This window comes from Oryctolagus cuniculus, chromosome 9 (assembly GCF_051225735.1).
Source record: "Oryctolagus cuniculus isolate XC-2025 breed Fujian yellow rabbit chromosome 9, ASM5122573v1, whole genome shotgun sequence".
NCBI classification, from domain to species: domain Eukaryota; kingdom Metazoa; phylum Chordata; class Mammalia; order Lagomorpha; family Leporidae; genus Oryctolagus; species Oryctolagus cuniculus.
This window is the reverse complement of record NC_142875.1, coordinates 72,759,416-72,780,368: the sequence shown is the minus strand read 5'-3', so window position 1 is coordinate 72,780,368 and position 20,953 is coordinate 72,759,416. Positions and strand designations below refer to the sequence as shown.

The following is a 20,953-nucleotide window of genomic DNA, read 5'->3' as shown; positions in this document are numbered from 1 at the left end:
GTCAGACCTGAAATAATAAATGGCTTATTTTCCATCCTGACAGAGGAAATACATCATGGCTCATTGTGGCTCACTTAACTGAGGCTGTTTTTACAGGAAAATGTAAAAATAACTAAGTCATTCCGCTTTACCATTTTTATTTTAATTTTCTTATTAGGAAAGCTCTATATTACAAACCACTTTTAAAAGGCATGTTTTCAATATAGTCTATAAAAATAACAGTTCACAAACAACTAGAAGTAAAAATAATATAAACACTCAGAAAATTAAGTTTGTGACTAACAAACATTCTGGCTTGCCAAGATAACCAATTAAATGCATTCACTTCATCAAGATAAAATGCTGCTTATTTAAATGGCCAACCCCATGGTAAAGCTGTTAAAAGACAGCCAAAACCTTTTATCGCCATCCATTAAAGTTTTCAGATTTTATAAAACTACATGCATTTATACACAATACCAGAACCCAAAGTCTTAAAAGAAAAGTCACATCTTTATCAAAAGTAAATGCTGGGGGCTGGCGCTGTGGCACAGCAAGTAAAGCTGCTGCCTGCAGTGCTGGCATCCCATATGGGCAATGGTTCAAATCCCGGCTGCTCCACTTCTCATCCAGCTCTCTGCTATGGCCTGGGAAAGCTGTAGAAGATGGCCCAAGTCCTTGGGCCCCTGCACCCAAATGGGAGACCCGGAAAACACTCCTGTCTCCTGGCTTCGGATTAGCGCAGCTCGGGGCATTGTGGCCAGCTGGGGAGTGAACCAGTGGATGGAAGACCTCTCTCTCTCTCTGCCTCTCCTTCTCTCTCTGTGTAACTCTTTCAAATAAATAAATCTTTTTTTTTTTTTTTCAAAAAAAAAAGTAAATGCTTAAAACAGCGGTATTTAGATTGTAAATACACTATAAAGCCATCATGCCTGGGGACAATATAACTAAAATGAATGAGCAATACAGTTTCAGAACAGTGAGTGTCATTCTTTCTGTCCTGTTATTTAAACATATTCTTTACGACCTCACTGGATCTGGAGATCATTTAGAATACCACTTTAGGATGTCATTGTACCTAAAATTGTACTACAAGTCTACTACAGAGACTTCAGTACATTACTAAAGGAGAAGATTTTAAGATACCACCATAGCCAATATTAGGTACACTGTGTATCTTAAGATATGACCAATAAATTTAGAATCATATATAAGATTCTCAGCGTGAAATACGTGTGAAAATAACAAAAAAATCACAGTTTCTGCTGATTTATGACATTGAGGGAGTGAGCCCATGATTCCCATCAGTCTCCCTGAAATACTGCTGAAGAAAGCAAACCCTGCTTGAAGACAGCCCACACTCTGAGCTGTCCACTTGCTCCCCATGGAACCCTTCTTATGCCCCTAAAACAGGAATGGTACAGCAGGAAAGAACACACATAAGGGCGACTGTAAGAAGTAGGGAGTAGTACTCTTCTCAAGCACAAATGAGTTTTAAAAGGCAGAAACTCTGCACCATCTGATGAGCCTTATTATCACCCTCCTCCCATCACAGCTACTAGAGTTCATATCAACAGTGAATAATTAAAAGCACTCTAAGAACTAGGGGGCTATGTTTTGCCCTGCCTTTGTTTGCAGGCCATATCAAGGACAGGGTGGGAAGGCTCTTAGCAGAAAAGGCACTGACAGACCTGAGGGTTCCAGTTATCCATCCTCCATTTATCAGCTGTCACACCAGGGAGACCTTTTATTTCCCTGAGAACCCTGGGCTTCTCAACCTCTCCCACAAGCATCTATAAAGATCAAGTGGGACAGAGCATGGCAGGCACACATACTGGCCCCTTGGGCATAAATGGTATCACTTATTGGGTAGGGGGTGGATGTCCTAGGAATGCCATTAAATTATCAGAATGATACGACAGGTTTTCAAGCTTAAGATAGAAAACAGAAGAGACTCTTGACATGTGTATGTATTACAAATATACACACATACATATACATGCCAAAGTGCCCAAGGAGATTTCTTTCATGAAGAAAGATGGCCCTACCACTTCTGTGGACAAGAAATTTTACCATCTAAGGCACATTTCTTGTTTTTTGGAAGACAATTCCATTATTGGTATATCTGTTGATCTACAATTTTCATGGCAACTTTTGTTTTGTTTTGTTTTTAAAGATTTATTTGTTTAAAAGGCAGAGTTACAGAGAGGGGGAAAGGAGAAAAAGATCTTCCAACCGCTGGCCCCCAGTGGCATCCAAATGGCCACCAATGACAAGGGATGAGCCGGGCCAAAGACAGGAGCCAGAACTCCATCCCAGCCTCCCACATGGATGTCAGGGACCCAAGCACTTGAGTCATCCTCTGCTGCCCTCCCGGGTGCATCAGCAGGGAGCTCAGTGGGAAGCAGAACAGCCAGGACTCAAGCTGGTGCCCACACAGGATGCCAGTGTCACAGGTGGCAGCCCAACACACTGTGTCACAGTGGACCCACAGCAACTTTGTAAATGAGGAAATGACCCACAAACTCTGCTTTCCCTGTTCACATATTCTTTTCAGCAGCCAGAGGCAAAGTAGTGAACTTTTATCAGTCACAGTTGTAAGAAAGCTGTGAGATGATGAGTGGTTCTAAGAACTGGAGCCTTGGGATCTGCATACAGAAAGTATACCAGACACATGAAAACCCTGTTTCTACAGGAGGATCATCACTAGGTCACTGAAACACTCACAAGTGAAGGTATCCATTTTCTTGGAGTTGTATGTATATCAGAGGGCAGGGTCTACCTGAGAAGCAGCTAGAAGCAGAAAGAGCATGAACAAGTCTCTGGCCTGTTCTTAGGCAAACACGGATGTGACACAGCTACATGTGGTTTGCAAGAGGCCTCCTCATTTTATGGTCTGCTTCTCCAACCCATCACCAATCTAAATCAATTTTTCTCCTCAGTTTACTTTAAAAAAAAAAAAAAAGTTACCACACACACAGAGACTAAGTCTGAGCCTTGAATTACATCAAAGTCTGCAACTTCGAGGTTGCAGTTCCCACAGCAGCAGCAACTGTGCTCCTATCTACAACTACAGCGTTACTGTATATGGTTGCCTCTCCAATTTAAGAGCCTATTGAGCATTGGGTCGGTGTGGCCAAGTCACTGATACTATGAATTTGAATTTCCTCTCACTTGGTAGAGTTTAGCAGATGATGTGGGGTGTCAGCATCTGCATTTAAAACAGGTCCCCAAAGAGAAAGCACACTGAAGTCACTTGAGCAGAAATGAACATGGGTCACACCAGGGCATCTGGCAGCTGTGCCTTTTCAGATGTACAGTCTCCTACTAGGACCCTGTGACCAGGCCTGCCAGGATATATTTCACACAATTTAAAGTTGGGCCCTCAAGGCTGCCTCCACTATATGGCTAGTTTTTCCAATGGCCTGTAAAGAACTTTAACACAGAGAAGAGAAAGTAAATGAGGACCCTCTTTAAAGATAAACAATGGGGAGGGAAAGAGAGACAGCACCCAATCACCAGCATTTGAACCACTAGCTCTTCTGTACCATGAAACAGCGGTTTTCAAAGGTATTTTCCAGTAGTTCTAGTTCCTGATTTCAGTGGCCACTCTGTTTCAGGAATAAGTACAAAAATCAATACAGAAACAAATGTTGTAAAAGTCCCAAGGAACTAACTTGGCACTAGCGGTTCTGTATAAGTCCACCCAGCCATGCCAGGATGCTTCTAAAAGGTGAATTTTTTGCAGAACACTTGGTCCCCAATGCCCCAGTTTCTTCCAGTGACTGGAAATTTTACAGCTAGACCACATTTAACCACCAGGTTATGTGCTTATTAGTTCACTTGGAAACGCAAGTGCACCAAGGTGAACAGGATCCTCCCACCCCCTTTTCAAATCACAATTCTGTAATGTGATGGTGTCACATTTGATTTATCCACAAATGCTACCCAGAGCGAACAGCCTACACAACTCAAGGTCCTTGGAGTTGTAAAAGGTCTGAAAATGTAGTCAGTACCCATGCCATTTAGTAAGCAGGAAAAAGTAAGGAACAGAGGGAGACAAATCACATACAAAGTTTTGTCCCCGAGAATGTCAGAAGTTCTGGGCGCTGCACAGGCAGTGGAAACCCTACTCTGGGCCCTGAAGAGAAGAAAGCTTGAGCATGTTAATCATAGTAATACTCCCTCTTATCTGCACAGGACTGAGAGAACCACAAGAGGAGCATGGATACCCCCTCAGCCCCTCATCCAGAACCTCCTGGATTCCAACTGTGTATAAAATAAGGCCCATTATTTAACATCTCATTACACAGCTTTCTCCTGGGAAGCTCACCCCTTCCTAGCTCAAAAAACCATGATCAAGTAGCAAGAAGGCCAAGCAAGGCACTGTGTGAGGAAGCACTTCCAAAGCTCCAGAAGACATTATGGTGTCTCATGCTCCCAATGACCACCTCCAGTCACCCCAGTAACACAGAAAGGTAAAGTGAACCCAGAGCAGAGAAGTACATTCATGCAAACAAGCAATTGCTGAGTTCAAAGGAATGAACATAACAGACAAAATCTGTGTGCCCCTACAGACTCATCCTCTGTAAGTAGGGAGAGAGACAAGGAGAACGCATACAGAGATAGATGCCAACAAACGCTATGAAATACAAAGCAAAGAGAAGGGTAGACGGCACACACTGGCGAAGCGATGCCAATGATGATCAGGAGTCATCAGGGAAGATGGCACTGAGAAGGGATCACCTGAGTGAGGGAAGTGATGTTGACAGAAGTCACTGGCAGACAACTTGGGAAGAAGAGTGTTCCAACCACAGGCAAAGGGTGATACCAAAGCCCTGAGCGGGGAACATGCTTGACCTGAAAGGAGGCCAGTCTGACCAGGACACACAGGAGAAGGAAATGAGGCAGAGAAATGACTGGGGGACTGGGCCACAGAGAGCCTCATAGGCCATTAGAGGGAGCCTCAGCTGTTTTGCTCAATGAGCCAGGCAGGCACAGCAGAAAGCAGAAGATCACTTTGGCTCTACTGAAGACAGGGAAGCAAGGGCAGAAGTTGGCAGGCCAGTAACCAATAAGGTGAGAAACTATAGTGTCCTGGACCAGGGTGCAGGATAGAATAGGCAAGAAGTGGAAGGCACTTAGATATACGAGGATGGTGCTTCAAAAGGTTCATGGAAAGTGAAATTAAAAGTAAGCATATTTCAAGGCAGGAGAAAAAAAAAGCTTTGAAATTGTTTATATAAGGAGTCTTCAAAAAGTTTATGTAAAATGTGTATTATGAATCATCTACACATGGATTTCAAACATTTTTGCACTAAAATGAACTTACTTTTCCATCCCATTTTTCTATGATCTCTTAAGGTGCCTATGTATTTTGAAGGTAAGGATGACAGAATTAGCTAATAAATTGGATGTGAAGTGAGGAGGGAAAGGAAAAAGTCTCTTCCTGGACCAAAAGTGTTTTTTGTGGGGCCAGCACTGTGGCGCAGCAGGTTTAACTACCACCTGCCACACTGGCCTCACGTCTGGGTGCTGGGTAGAGTCCCAGCTGCTCCACTTCTGATCCAGTTTCCTGCCAATGCACTTGGGAAAGCACAGGCATACAGCCCAAGTGCTTGGGCCCCTGCAACCACTTGGGAAAACCAGAAAAGCTCCTGGCTCCTGGCTTCAGACTGACCCAGCCCTGGCCATTGCAGCCATTTTGGGGACTGTGGCCATTCCACTGGATAGAAGCACATGCTCTTTCTGTGTGTGCGCATGTCTCCATCTCTCTGTAACTCTGCCTTTCCAACAAATGAAAACATCTAAAAAACAAACACACACAGAGAAAAGGGATGAAAAGAATAAACTGGTACTACGAGGTGGTCTAGACTGGGAGCCTCAGACAGGGAAAGGAATAGATGGAGACAGAAACAAAGAAGCAGGTAACATCTGTATCTCCTACCACCAACCTCCAGGGCCAACATAATGCACCAGTAGGGTGGATTCTCACAGGAAACACCTGACACAGCGAAAGCATCCCAGGTGTCCTTTCTTCAACTAAATCCCTTCTCCTTACCCAAACTTGTAAACACATAACAAAGGAGTTTCTAACAGTTCATGGAAAATCCACATCACCTCTTAATTCCATTTTTCCATGAACTTCTTAGAGTTCCCTTGTCCTGAAATCCCACACCCCTCCCTGCTGGAGCCAAGTCACTTTAAACATAAATAACTCAACACTTTTAAATGTTATACAAAAGTATGCTTCTCTGTACAAGTTTCAAATGGGATGACAGGAAGAGAAATGGCAATTCAGGGAGCAATCTATCCCTTATGAGTAAGAAGGCAAAGGCCAATGCTGATCACTGAAAAGAGAAAGGGGAAAGAAATCACATCAGATCTCAGATTCTTGTGACACACCTCCCCCAAAAAGTAGTAATAGGTTATGTCCCCAGCATCCAATGGCAAGAGAGGAAATTCAGTCCCACCCAAGAGACACATGGAGACACAGTACACAACCTTCAATAGGCCAGCACTCCTAACGTGTGTGTGAGTGAAGGAACGACAGTACAGAAAGAAGTAACATCTAAGATGCCACTTGGGGTTAAAAAAAATCATGATCTGAAAAGGGGGGAAAGGATTCAAATAACAATGACTGAGAAGGAAGCAAAAACAAATATGGTATTTTATTCTCTTATTTGAAAGGCAGAGTGACAGGGAGACAGATTGACTAGTTCACTCCTCAAATGCTTGCCAACAGCTAGATTTGGACGAAACCAAGGGTTGGAGCCAGGAATTCATCCAGGTCCCTACGTGGGTGTACTTTGTGAGTCATCATCCACTGCCTTCCCAGGCACATCAGTAGGAAGCTGGATCTGAAGCAGAGTAGCCTGGACTCAAATGAGCTCTGTGAAATGAGATGCAGGAGTTCCCAGCAGAGGCTTAACCCACTGTGTCACAATGCTCACCCCCTGGCGTCCCATTCTTAATTTCAGGGTTTCCTCTGCAACCAAAATGCTTTTCTGTACCATCCATGGGCACAACAAATGAGATGTTTTACATGTGAAATTCTCTGGAGAGAAGGGAAAGAATTCAAATTAGAGACGCTCTTCCCATCTGCAACAAAATAAGGACTCAATGAAAGGTGGCTATCTCAGAAACCTGTCTACAGATTTCACCTAAAATTTATGAGGACCATGAAATGGAGAGGTCTGGATCTCACACACACTTTAGGTCTCATTCTTTCATCAGCGAAATAGAAATCAACATGTCATATACCCACCACAACTACATCTACTGTTCACACACTGCCTCCAGACAGTTCAAGACTTAGGAACATTAAATATATGTAGAACAGGGGCTGGCAGTGTGGCATAGTGGGTAAAGTCACCGCCTGCAGTCACGCATTCCATATGGGCACTGATTCAAATCCTGGCTGCTCCACTTCCAATCCAGCTCTCCGCTATGGCCTGGGAAAGCAGTAGAAGATGGCCCAAGTCTTTGGGCTCCAGCACCCACATGGGAGACCCAGAAGAAGCTCCTGGCTCTGGATCGGCGTAGCTCTGGCCGTTGCAGCCAACTGGGGAGAGAACCAGCGGATGGAAGACCCCTCTCTCTCTCTGCCTCTCTTTCTCTCTTTGTAACTGTACTTTCAAGTAAAGTAAATAAATCTTTAAAACTGTATGTGTGTGTACACACACACACACATATATGCAGAATAACAATACATACTAAAATGTCTACTTTTTTCTTCTAAGCTCCTAAGAGCTGTGCTCCATTTTTTTAGGACAGTGTTATGGCAGGCAATTTGGTTGAATCATAAAGGAAGAAAGGACGTAATTTTCACTTTACTGAATGGCAGAATTATGAAACCTAGAATGGTGCAATATTTAAAAGTACTCCTAACAACAGCCTTGGAGGTAGGCAAATGTGGAATTGATTTCAGGTTACAACTTTTATTAACTATGTGATCTAAATAAAATAGCTAAGCCTTGGTTTCTTTGAAGGAAACTGTCTACCTTATATGGAGAGTAAGAATTCACATTCAAGATGCTCTGAACATATGGCACAAAATAACTACTCAACAAAAGTAGCTATCCCATTAACCTGCTGACAGATTAACCTCAATCTTTATTTCCATGGCAGAAAGCCCTACAGTATGTTGTGAGACTACTGTCTGTTATGTTAGGGTCTACTCAAAAGATATCTGAAGTATTAACTTCATTCCTCAGAGTTGCATAACATTTGTATACAGCATTACATAACATCTGTATAATTTCTCCTAAAGAAATGAGCTTCACATTACCTCTTATGTACTATCAGCCTATATCCCATTAAAAACTTACCCTTCATCCTAAAATGAAAATCTCAAATTTCACAAATGGCAAAGAGCTAGACTTGTGGAAGGAGTGTTTATTTAGGCACCACTATCTTCAAGTGAACTGGTTGAACACCAGCAAGACATTCTGAGACATCAGCATCAACTTTCAAAGTAGCCACTCAAGCAGTCTCATCTATGCAGGAGGCAAATCTATCTTTCCCAAGTCAAAGATCTCCAAACAAAGTCGCCAAGGTTCCTGCCAGCTCCACAAGATCTCACTACTGCCTGAGCCCATTTCATCAACTCTAAAACAGGGTTAATGGATCACTGTGATGATTAACAGAGGTAATACCCATCATGTGTATACAACTCTTTGATTTTTGAAAATTCATCTTTAAAATTACTGATAAATTTCTACTCTTTGGAAATTATTGTCTAGTGTATTCGTATCTTGCCCACACCCTCCAGAATTACTAGAGCTGTAAGTAAGCATGAAGAAGGAATTGCTCTACTCATTAAGAAATAACTTCTTCAGACAACAGAATTCCCAAGAATCTTATCGGGTGTCATTCAAAGACTAAAGGCCACACTAATCATTTTATGACTTTATGTCTGCTGTGGTACCCCATTCATATAGACAAAATCTCAGGTGAAAGAAAACCTTTTACTAAAGGTGGTAACTAAATCCAAACAAAAACCACCTAATTTGCACGTATTCATTTTTCCTCCAAGTCCTCCAATGGAAAATGACACAATACCGTTAAGAGCGAAGAGCAACAATGAAAACAGAAAAGCTGGCTTCTGAAAAATAACAACCATTATATTAAGATGCAGTTCTCCGACTATGACCATTTAAACATTTACCCATTGTAAGCCACTCTATGAACAAAAGCTGGAGATCATGTGGACATTAGTTATTACTGTAGCTGACTGTTTTGAAAATAAACTTTTTCCTCTGTATATCACATGATAACCCAGAATACAGACCCACAAACTTGCCAATAACAAGAAATAAAATGAGATAAGCAATAAAGTCAACAACAGAATTAAATTACACTGACAAGTTAAAATGCTGGATTTAAAATAAACATAAAACTGGAAGTTCAACAGAGTTTAAGAAAAAAATAAAAAGTGAGAAACTAAAGGAATGCATTTGGAGGCAGGCAAAGAACTGTTTCTTTTGACTGTAAAGCTTTGTATGAACCACTAGGGTTGATAGAAATACTGAAAAAGGCATTGTCGTCTTAGGCTGCATTAACCAAAGTACATGTCATGATCAGAGAAAATGAAAGTCCCCTGCACTGTGAACTGATCACACTGTATCTAGAGGGGCTGAGCTCTCTATTGGCACCTCTAAGAAAAGGACACTGAAACATGGTCCTGCTCAAGAAGTTACGGTTAAAGTAGCTCCCTAGCCCTGAAGATAAACAGACCAGGTTACCCTCTGCAGAAGCTGAAAGGGAATGTGTGATCTGGTCTCAACTCTAAGATCTCATGCACCTGGGAACTGTCACCACATTGTAGCCTGATCATCAACAGAAACCAGGCTTGCAGCGATCAAAACTGTTGATAACTAATATTGCTGCAAAAATGCATCACCCAGGAAGTTCCTAAGAGTATATAAGATGCTGTATTACAGGAGCTTCATAAGAGGTTACCAGACCTGGCAACGCCTTGCTTTACAACACCTAAAACTCGTACCAAAGAGAAATACTCAAATACCTAACACTTATCAGGTATTTCCTGCCCTAATCTGTTACCTGTATCATTTCTACTTCTGCTTCATATCATGAGAATGACACTCTGACTAAAGAGGACAGAAGAGAATTCTAGCACTCAAGTACCCTTTTGGACGGAAGAGAATTCTAGCACTCAAGTACACTTCTCATCACAAAGCAAATGGTGGTTGGCCAGGCAATTTCATTTAACAGCTTTTTAAAGTTTATCAGTTCCATTCAAATAATTTTTTGGAAATTTTTAAAGCGTATGGAACACCTATTGCCTTGACTTAATATCTTTTTGATATGCATGCAATGGAATATATATGACAACATTGCTGGCAATGCACTAGGAAGAAAATTTACATCAACTTCATTAAGATTTTGAATTCAAGGTTCTTTGACAATCATAAAACATGGTTTAAAATGCTATTTGAAAGTAACAAAAAGTTTGAGCACCATATAAAGTTCTGACTGGATAATCTTAAACTAATAGAAATTATGAAGCACTTGTCTCTGTAATAGATTATTAAGTGGATGATTAGTAAAGGCAAAATTGCTTACAGTTTTAATGCAATGGTATTACCACACTGAACTGAGATAATCATAAATTAATATATTACATTGATCTGGACTTATAGCAGGGGAAAAATGAAAACAAAATCATTACCATGACTATACAAATGTGGCGTGATTGATAATAAGTTTATTATGACCAAGAACTAACTTGATAAACACATTGATGCCATCCAAAAACTTTTGATAATCTGACAAATAATAATCTGTCACCCAAAAATTCTCAAGAGAACTCTCTCCACCAAAAGAAAATAAATACGGTATTGACGATGTATACTGCTTGTAGTTTCCAATGTTACTGGATTGCTTTTCTAGTACATCCAACAAATTCTAAGTATCGCTCAGAAAATGTCCACAATTTCCCACTGTTAACACTCACGATGGCAATAGCAGAAAATTAATATATGGCTCAGCAGAAAATTCTATATAAAACAGAGCTTCTTACAATCTTAACATTTCCTTTATCTTAAACTCAATTACCACAAAGGGAAAGTGGTTATGCGATCTTGAGACCATTTTATATAAGACAACCTCCAAACAGTTTTGTGTGTGCAAATTGTTGAACTCTTTATTTAGTATAGAGTTAGTGTTCTGTGTATAAAGTTAATTGAAAATGGATCTTAATAGAGAATGGAGGCCGGCGCCGCGGCTCACTAGGCTAATCCTCCGCCTAGCGGCGCCGGCACACAGGGTTCTAGTCCCGGTCGGGGCGCCGGATTCTGTCCCGGTTGCCCCTCTTCCAGGCCAGCCCTCTGCTGTGGCCAGGGAGTGCAGTGGAGGATGGCCCAGGTGCTTGGGCCCTGCACCCCATGGGAGACCAGGAAAAGCACCTGGCTCCTGGCTCCTGCCATCGGATCAGCGCGGTGCGCCGGCCGCAGCGCGCTGGCCGCGGCGGCCATTGGAGGGTGAACCAACGGCAAAGGAAGACCTTTCTCTCTGTCTCTCTCTCTCACTGTCCACTCTGCCTGTCAAAAAAAAAAAAAAAAAAAAAAATAGAGAACAGGACTGGGAATGGAGAGGGAGGCAGAAGAGGGGTGGGAGTGTGAGTACGGTGGGAAGAATCAGCATATTCCCTAAGTGTACTTACGAAATGCATGAAAGGTTTCATTGGGGGGAAAAAGCTTAAAAAAAAAAAAAAAGATAACCTCCACTTTCAAATATTTTAGGCATAAATTAAAGGAAAATGTGGCATGTGACAGAACCCTTATATAGGTACTAACCTTCTTATTACTGTTGGAAGACATACCTTAGCAGGCACACTGCAAAACACAATCTAGGGGGGCAGGAGCTGTGGCATAGCAGGTAAAGCCACCGCCTACAGTGCCAGCATCCCATATGGGCAATGGTTCAAATCCCGGCTGCTCCACTTCCAATCCAGCTCTCTGCTATGGCCTGAGAAAGCAGCAGAAGATGGCCCAAGTCCTTGGGCCCCCGCACCCACGTGGGAGATCGGAAAGAAGCTCCTGGCTTCAATGGACACAGCTCCAGCTGTTGAAGCCAACTGGGGAGTGAACCAGCGGATGAAAGACCTCTCTTCTCTCTCTGCCTCTCCTTCTTTGTGTAACTCTTTCAAGTAAATAAATAAATCTTTAACAAATAAAAAACCACAATCCAGGATGGTACAGATCATTGGCCCTATTTTACAGATGCTGAAACTGCACTGAGAGTTCATATGATGTACCTAGAGACCAGGGAAGAAAGAAAAGCCTTTTTCATTCTTACTGCTTTGTATTTAGAAAATGCCTGCTACATGACACAGTCTATGAAATAAAGTAATAGAAAAACAAATTCTAGCCAGACATTCTGGTAACAGAATGTATTCTTAACTAACCCCACTTCTCAAACCATTGTTTTAAACACTAGGAAGGCTGCAATATTCCCAGGTCTGCTCACAAAGGCTGCTCACAAAGGCAATAGTAAACAGCTTGGACTCTCAAGCAGTTAAAATGGTTTTAACAAAGCAGTAAACAGCATATAAAACTGAAAACCCACCACCTTCTAAAGCCTCCTATCAGTGACAGCTTCTGCCTCACACCCTGAAAAGTTCTCTGTTCACTTTTAGAGAATAAATAGTAAATGCATTTTTGCATCACACCAGTTATGAACGGAATTCCATGTCTCTAAAGACGCCTATTTGTCTACACAGTACCATACAAAGGATCCCCGCCGCCCGCCTCAGGAACTCCTTCCACTTGGTGAACTGTTAAACCTCTGCATCAATGCTAACTATATTATGTAACAAAGTGATAAACCCCCACCAACACCTCCCCTTGAAAAACCTCCCTTGAGGGGAAGGTCCTTACTGACTCTTAGTTGAGGAAAGATGCCTAGATGCACTCTCATACGCTCCAACCCATGAACTTCCCTGAACTACCACCAGCCTCTGCCCCGACCATGACATCAGCCTCAATTCCTAAACAATCAACATGTGCCCAAGGATGACTTAACTGGCATCTCATGCAATAAAGTTCAATCTGGCCAAAATGCCTAAAATCTCACAACCTCTTTTCTATGCAGAGTAACCATCAGGGGAGTTATATTGTCCCACAGGAAGGCATGCTCGCACACAACTCTCAGGCACAAAACACCCCTTTCCCAGTTTTATCTTTACACCTCCTTCCTCTCTATTTCTTTAATCTTCCAGATCATGAGCAATAGAACCAGGCAATCACCTCGGCTGCTTCTGCGGCTCATTTGTATCCAAACAATTTTACCAGTACTCCCCTCCCATACAGCTTCCACCCATACAGGCCTCCAGAAATCACTCCCAATTCTCCTACCCTTTATTTCTCTCTCTCTCCCCCACCCTCCTTCCCTGTCTCTTCCTATCTCTGTATAACTCTAACTTTCAAATAAATAAATAAATAATCTTTAAACAAATAAATTGTGTGACCCCAGACTGGATCCTGTATCACGATGAAGTCATTATTATGGACACTAGAACATGGAATAAAAGTAGAATTAAAGCATACTATAGGGGCAGGCATTGCGGCACAGCAATTTAAGCCACTGCCTGGGACACACACAACCCACACCAGAGTGCCTGGTTTAAAACCTAGCTACTCTGCACTTCTGATCCAGCTCCCTGCTAATGCACCCGAGAGGTAGCAAGTGATAACCCAAGTATTCCTGACTTCTGGCTTAGTTGTGGCACAGCCCCAGCAGCTGAGGACATTGTGGAGTGAATTAGCAAATGCAGATCTCTCCCCTCTCCCATCTCTTTCTCTGTCATTGTGCCTTTCAGATGAAATTTTTTCCAAATATTTTATTAGCAAGTTTCCTGAATGTGACAGCTGTACTATGAATCCAAGAGAATACTCCTGTTCTTTAGAAATAAACACTGAATCATTAGGGAATACAGCACCACCACTTATAGGAACTATCTTGAATGGGTTTGGAAAATATGTGTATGTGTATAAATGCTCATATATATATATACACACACACACAAAATTCAATCAAATGTGGCAAAATATTAAAAACTGGCAAATCTGGGTAAGAAATATAAAGCAAGTTTTTTAAATTGCTTTTTGAACTTACCTTTTGGAAAGATTTCAAAATAAGTTTGTTTTTAAAAGTCCATCAAGGAGGTACAAAGGAAACTTCAGAGTGACGGCCATTTCATTCTCTTGAATACGGTAATGTTTCACCAGTTTAGGTATACCACATGTGTCGAAACTTATCGAACTGAACACCATAAAGTACAGATATACTTGGTAGTGATTACTTAATAAAGCTTTTTCGTCACATGAATATTCTGAAAGATTTCAATATTTCTGGGCAGTCACAGGAAATCTCAACAAACGTCACCATGTAGTCCTCTCATCTCTTTGCTGAACCCTTCCCACTTGCCTCTTGTAATCCTGAAGAGCTTACTATGCTATCTCTATTTGTCTTCTGCTGTATGTGACTTCCTGGAAAAGGGATGTGTGGAACTTATACTCAAACAATCTAGACTCAAATCTTGGTTATGCCAACTCACATGCTCAGAGAGAAGCCAAGTGTCCTAACCTGTGGAATGGGGATATGGCCACCTACTCACAAGATGTGGGTGCACACTGGCAGGGTGGTTGTTAAGATCAAGTTAATGGAGGAATTACATATGGGGGTATTTTGTAAACTGAATTAACACAAAATGCTGTTACATGTCATTACCTCCACATACCTAATGCCTTGTAGGCTCAACCTTCTCCCAAGTTGTCCCCCAGGCGCCTTCTCTGAAAATAAGACTCACCTCCCACTTGAAGGAACTCACATAGGACAACTAGAGATTGAGGCCACCAGTGGTCTAGAAGCTTATTCACAAGGGCAGCCTGTGAACAGGACACACTTAATGCAAAGAACACAACCTGTGTATGTCTAATATTTATGAGCCAGCCCAAAGCCTTGCTCTTAAGATCAATACCTGAATTCAGTATTAATCAATAGAATACAATGATTAGACCACAATGGTTATGAAACATAATAGTCAGATGGTCAGGACCGGCACTGTGGTGTAGCAGATAAGACTGCCACCTGTAGTGCTGGCATCCCATATGGGCGCCAGTTCGAGTCCTGGCTGGTCCCCTTCTGATCCAGCTCTCTGCTATGGCCTGGGAGAACAGTAGAAGATGGCCCAAGTCCTTGGACCCCTGCACCCACATGGGAAACCTGGAGGAGGCCTCTGGCTCCTGGCTTCGGATTGGCACAGCTCTGGCCGTTGCAGCCAAATGGGGAGTAAACCAGCAGATGGAAGACCTCTCTCTCTCTCTCTCTCTCTCTGCCTCTCCTTCTCTCCTTCTTTCTCTGTGTAACTCTTTCAAATAAATAAATAAACCTTTAAAAAAAAAATAATAGTCATGACATGACAACGAATTTTGAACTGCCTAAGATATCACAACCTGCCTAGCTAGAAGTGTATAGACATGGGGCCCACCCACCAGTGGCCATTCCTTTGCACAGCTGATTGCGGGCCTAGGCTAAAACCTGGGAAGAGACCACACATTCAAGGTTTCCCTGTGAGACACTGGGTTCTGTAACAAGAAGTACAAATGAGAAGTTTCAGAGTGATTAAATACGTTGGTGGAGGTTGGTGCTGTGGTGCAGCAGGTTAAGGGAACACCAGCAATGCGGCCATCCCATATCGGAGTCTCAAGCTGTTCCTCTTAAGATCCAGCTATCTGCTAACGTGCCTGGGAAGGCAACAGAGGATGGCCCAAGTGCTTGGGCTCTTGCCACTCACATGGGATACCAGAATGGAGTTCCTAGTTTCTGGATTCTGCCTGGTCCAGACCTAACTGCTGTGGCCATTTGGGGAGTGAATCTCTACCTTTCAAATAAATAAATCGGGGGGGAGGGGGATAATGTGTTACTGGAGAGAGTATAAATCACTCTGAAACTGTGAGGCCTGCAATGCAGATGGGAACTGGAGGTCAGGCAGGCTCCAGCACACCACACAGCTGAGTTTATGCTTTGTCTTTGCTCAGCCCTCAAGCCCATCAACACACGACATGGTGAGAACATTTGAACACATCATTTAGTGTTAAGTTATGAAATAACACCTACCACCTAAAAATATTCAATAATACCTTCTATCTTTCTATCTCAAAAAAAGTAAGGAAAAGCGGTCTGAATTGTAAATAGCTATACCAGGAACTCTAGTCTTCCCACAATGCTAAGCATCTTGCTTTAGGACTTCAAGTACTATTAATTTAAACAAGGGGACCTGAAACCCTGAGAATCTCTGATTATACCAAACACCCAGGTACAGTCTATACACATGTAAGCCAGGGGAAATCTTTTATTTATTTTTTACTTTTTTAAAAAATATATGGAATGGTTCACGAATTTGCATGTCATCCTTGCACAGTAGCCATGCTAATCTTCTCTGTATCATGGGGAACCTTTTAAAAACAATCTGAAGCTGTTTGTTTTCCAATTTATTCCTACTGCAGGGCAAAAACTGTCAACATTGGAAAAACCAGGAAAGGCTTGTCCTTTAATGGACTGGTCTGGCACTCAAGAAAAGAGCCCAAAACTCTCTATTTTCCCCTTTAAGTACTGTGAAGACTACATACTTCAGCAGCACCACTCTGTTATTTGCTTTGTTTAACTCTTTTCATTTCTCCAGTGGGAGGGAAGCTGCTTGAGGTACAACACCAAGATTCCCTCTGGATCTCTTCAATGCAATGTGGTTGGGAAGGAGAGCCAAGGGGTAATGCCCCCCAGTGAGGCTTACTTAAGTGTGGGAGAATTTTGACTAAATTAATAATAATAATAAATAAGTAGAATGAAGCCACTATGGTGAATAAAAAAAAATGGAACAGATACAAAATAATTATTGCCAAAATCTTTGCCCTAGAGTTCTCATTCATGAGGGCCAAGAGAGGCCAAGCAGATGGTGGAACAGCAGTGCCATGAAGGAAAAGGGGTCCCTGCTGGAAGTTGTGTTCTCCCATTTTCCAGCGTAACCAAAGCAGGCCTAAGAACTGAAATGTTCTTTAAATGTGAATGGAACTTCCCCGCATATACCAAAATTAACTCAAAAGGATCAAAAACCTGCTAAGAGCTAACATTAAAATCTTAGAAGAAAACTGGCACAGGCAACAGAAGGGAAAATAAAGGAAGATAAATGGACTTCAGCAAAATTAAAAACTTTGTGCTTCAAAGGACGCCAACCACCCATGTTTGAAGCAGCATTGCTCACTATATCCAAAAGAGGAAGCCACGCAAGGGTCCACCTATAGCTGAATGAATAAAATGTGGTTATACACATACAAAGGAATGTCACACGCCACAACATGGATAAACCTTGAGATGATGATGCCCAGGCAAATAAGCCAGTAAGAAAAGGACCAACACTGTATTTGACTCAGTTCATAGAAAGTATCTAGAGTAGTCAATTTCACAGGCACGGAGAATAAAAGAGGGTAGCCCAAGTGCAGGAGGGACAGAGAGTAGGGAGTCAGTCATTGTTTAATGGGAATAGTTTCAGATTTGCAAGATGAAAAGAGCCCTGGAGATAGATGGTGGCCATGGCTGCACAATAATGTAAATATACTACTGTCCCTGATCCATACACTTACAAATAGTTAACGTAGAAAAAGACTAAAAAGACAACCCACAGAATGGGAGGAACTATTCGCAAATCACATGTATAAGGAAGACTTACACTTAAAATATATAAAGAACTACTAAAACTTAATAATAATAAGACAAACCATACAATCTAAAACGAGGTCAAAGATCTGAGTATTTCCCCCCCAAAGAAGATCTACAAATAGGAATAAGCTCAGTATAATTAGTTATCAGAAAAAAGAGAAATAAAACCATAATCAGATACCCCTTCACAGCCTCTAGGATGCCTAAAACAAAAGACAGAAAATAACAAGTGTTACAGAAAAAATAACAAGTGTTCACATCATTTATAGGAAATGTTCAGAATAGGCAAATTCGCAAACATAGAAAGCAGGTGAGTAGCTGCTCAGAGCTGGAGCATAAAGGGTAATGAGAAGTGGTGGGCAATGGGTATGGGTTTCTTTAGGGGTGACAAAAACATTCAAAAATTGATTGTGGTGATGACTGCAAAACTGTGAATACTAAAACCACTGAATTTTACTCTATAAATGGGTGAATTATATGGTATGTGACTATCTCAGTAGCTTTGAAAATATGAATGTGGATGTCTGTCTATTCCATATCTTTTTTTTTTTTTTTTAAACAGGCAGAGTGGACAGTGAGAGAGAGAGAGAGAAAGGTCTTCCTTTGCCGTTGGTTCCCCCCTCAATGGCCGCCACGGCTGGCACGCTGCGGCCGGCGCACCGCGCTGATCTGATGGCAGGAGCCAGGTGCTTATCCTGGTCTCCCATGGGGTGCAGGGCCCAAGCACTTGGGCCATCCTCCACTGCACTCCCTGGCCACAGCAGAGGGCTGGCCTGGAAGAGGGGCAACCGGGACAGAATCCGGCGCCCTGACCAGGACTAGAACCCGGTGTGCCGGCGCCGCAAGGCAGAGGATTAGCCTAGTGAGCCACAGCGCCGGCCTTGTCTATTCCATATCTAAACACACTTAGTCACAGTAACTTTCTGAATGGCAAAGGAAAGTATTTACAAGGCTTCTTATGATATATTATAGGAATTCTACTTTCCTCAAGACAGGTACCTGGCAAGAGAAGAGAAACGAATCCTATACATATTTTGTCAAGCATCTAGAGTCATAAAAAAAAAAGTTACACAGCACTGTACCAAATAAGGCACTCATTATCAAAGCTGGAAACTTAATTATGAGAAATTTCACGCCTACTCCCTTAATTAGCTATTTTACAATTGAAGTCTTGACAATAGCTCATGAACATCAAACTGTTAGCCCACATTACAGGTATGTGACAGGAAATGAAGGATACTCCACATTCCACAGTTGTGTGATTTTACAGAAGAATTTAAGAAAGTTTTCCTTTTCCAATAAACCATCCATAATGAAGTCCTTTTGGAGTTTTCCCAATCAGCATAGAGCTCTGCTTTGTCCTGGAGTGATCTGCAACAGGACTTGGCATTTAACTGGCTCCTGTCTACAAGGCTATACACAAGCATATATAATTGTCTTGCTATATAGATAATAACAAAATCTCACTTAGACATTGACAAATGAATAGTCCTGCATTCAATACAATGAATACAAACCTAAGAAGCTGCAGGAAAAAAAAATTGTAAGTCACTCTAAGTGTATTAACAAAAGCACCTTTGGTACCAACTTCTCAATAAAAAATATTCTAGAAACTTGATGTCAATCTAGCATCACTCATTAAAATCTGAATCTCTAAACACATATCATTTATTATTTTTAATCAAACATCCAACTTGTGGAGCATCTGGAATTATTCTATCTGCCTTAGATGAGTATCAGACATCAGAAATGCTTCCAGAACAGGCTTTCAATCAATCCTTAAGGCCTAATTCCACATTAACAAACAAAAATACACACACACTGGTTCCAGGGCAAGCATCTGACACAGCAGTTAAAACACCACTTGGGATACCCACATCAAAGTGCCTGAGTTCACATTCCCCCTCTACTTTCAATTCCAGCTCCCGGCTAGTGCACACCCCCAGGAAGCAGCAAGTGATTGCTCCAGTAGTTGAATTCCTGCCTTCCACGTAAGAGAGCTGGATTTTCCTGGCTTCAGGATAGCCCAGCCCTGAATTTTATCAGCATTACAGCAGTAAACAATGGATAGAAGATGGATCTCAGTTTGTGACTCTCTTTCCCTTTCTGTCTTTCAAATAAAAATAAATTAAAGGGCCAGCAATGTGGAGCAGGTTAATCCTCCACCTAGGGCGCCGGCATCCCATATGGATGGTTCTAGTCCCGGCTGCTCCTCTTCCAATCCAGCTCTCTGCGATGGCCTGGGAAAGCAGTAGAAGACGGCCTAAGTCCCTGGGCCCCTACACCCTCGTGGGAGACCTGGAAGAAGCTCCTGGCTCTTGGCTTCAGATCAGCACAGCTCTGGCCGTTGTGGCCATTTGAGGAGTGAACCAGTGGATGGAAGACCACTCTCTCTGTCTCTCCCTCTCATTGTCTGTAACTCTACCTCTCAAATAAATAAATTTAAAAATCTTAAAAAATTAAAAAATAACAAATAAAAAGAGAAAAATGCTGGTTCCCATTCATTCTGATTCTTTAGTTTCAAGTAGGAAAAAAGGAGTGAATTCAAGATGATAAAATTTTTCTGTAAATTGCTTAATATCAATCTGCTGCTTTACAGAACCATTATATTATAAACTTTAGGAGGAACTTAAATGTTTCTAATAAAAGTGTGTTAACACAGAGGCCAAGTCTTAAATATTTATAGTTTAGTACTAAAATCCTTGGGATGAAAAGGAGACATACCTTGCTGAGGCAGTTCTAAAAGAAAAAAAATCCGGGGCTGGCACTATGGCATAGCAGGTAAAGCCGCCACCTGCAGTGCCAGCAACCGATATGGGCACCGGTTCAAATCCCGACTGCTCCACTTCCAATCCAGCTCTCTGCTATCACCTGGGAAAGCAGAAGATGGTCCAAGTCCTTGGGCCCCTGCACCTACATGGGAGACCCAGATGAAGCTCCTGGCTCCTGGCTTCGGATCGGCACAGCTCCAGCCGTTGCAGCCATCTCGGGAGTGCACCAGTGAATGAAGACCTCCCTCTCTCCCTGTCTGCCCCTGCCTCTCTGTAATTCTGTCTTTCAAATAAATAAATCTTTTTAAACAAAGAAAAAAATCCTGGTCAGTTGTGTTTTTACTCAACTTCAATAATCTGCTTGTCACACATTCTTGAAATTTTTGCAGTCAGGTTTATAATCCTTGAGCAACTATCCTGCTAAGACTATAATCAAAACATTTTCACAATTATAGCAAAGTATT

The 20,953-nt window shown here is 42.0% G+C and overlaps 1 protein-coding gene and 1 non-coding gene across 2 annotated transcripts in view; both read right to left on the bottom strand.

The window, feature by feature from the left end:
* Positions 1–20,953, bottom strand: part of FOXO1 (forkhead box O1) — a 107,314-nt gene that overhangs the window by 59,256 nt on the left and 27,105 nt on the right. The window lies entirely within an intron of this gene.
* LOC127487192 (U6 spliceosomal RNA) lies at positions 16,382–16,488 on the bottom strand. Its single transcript, XR_007913758.2, has one exon. It is a non-coding gene; the product is annotated as a U6 spliceosomal RNA (small nuclear RNA).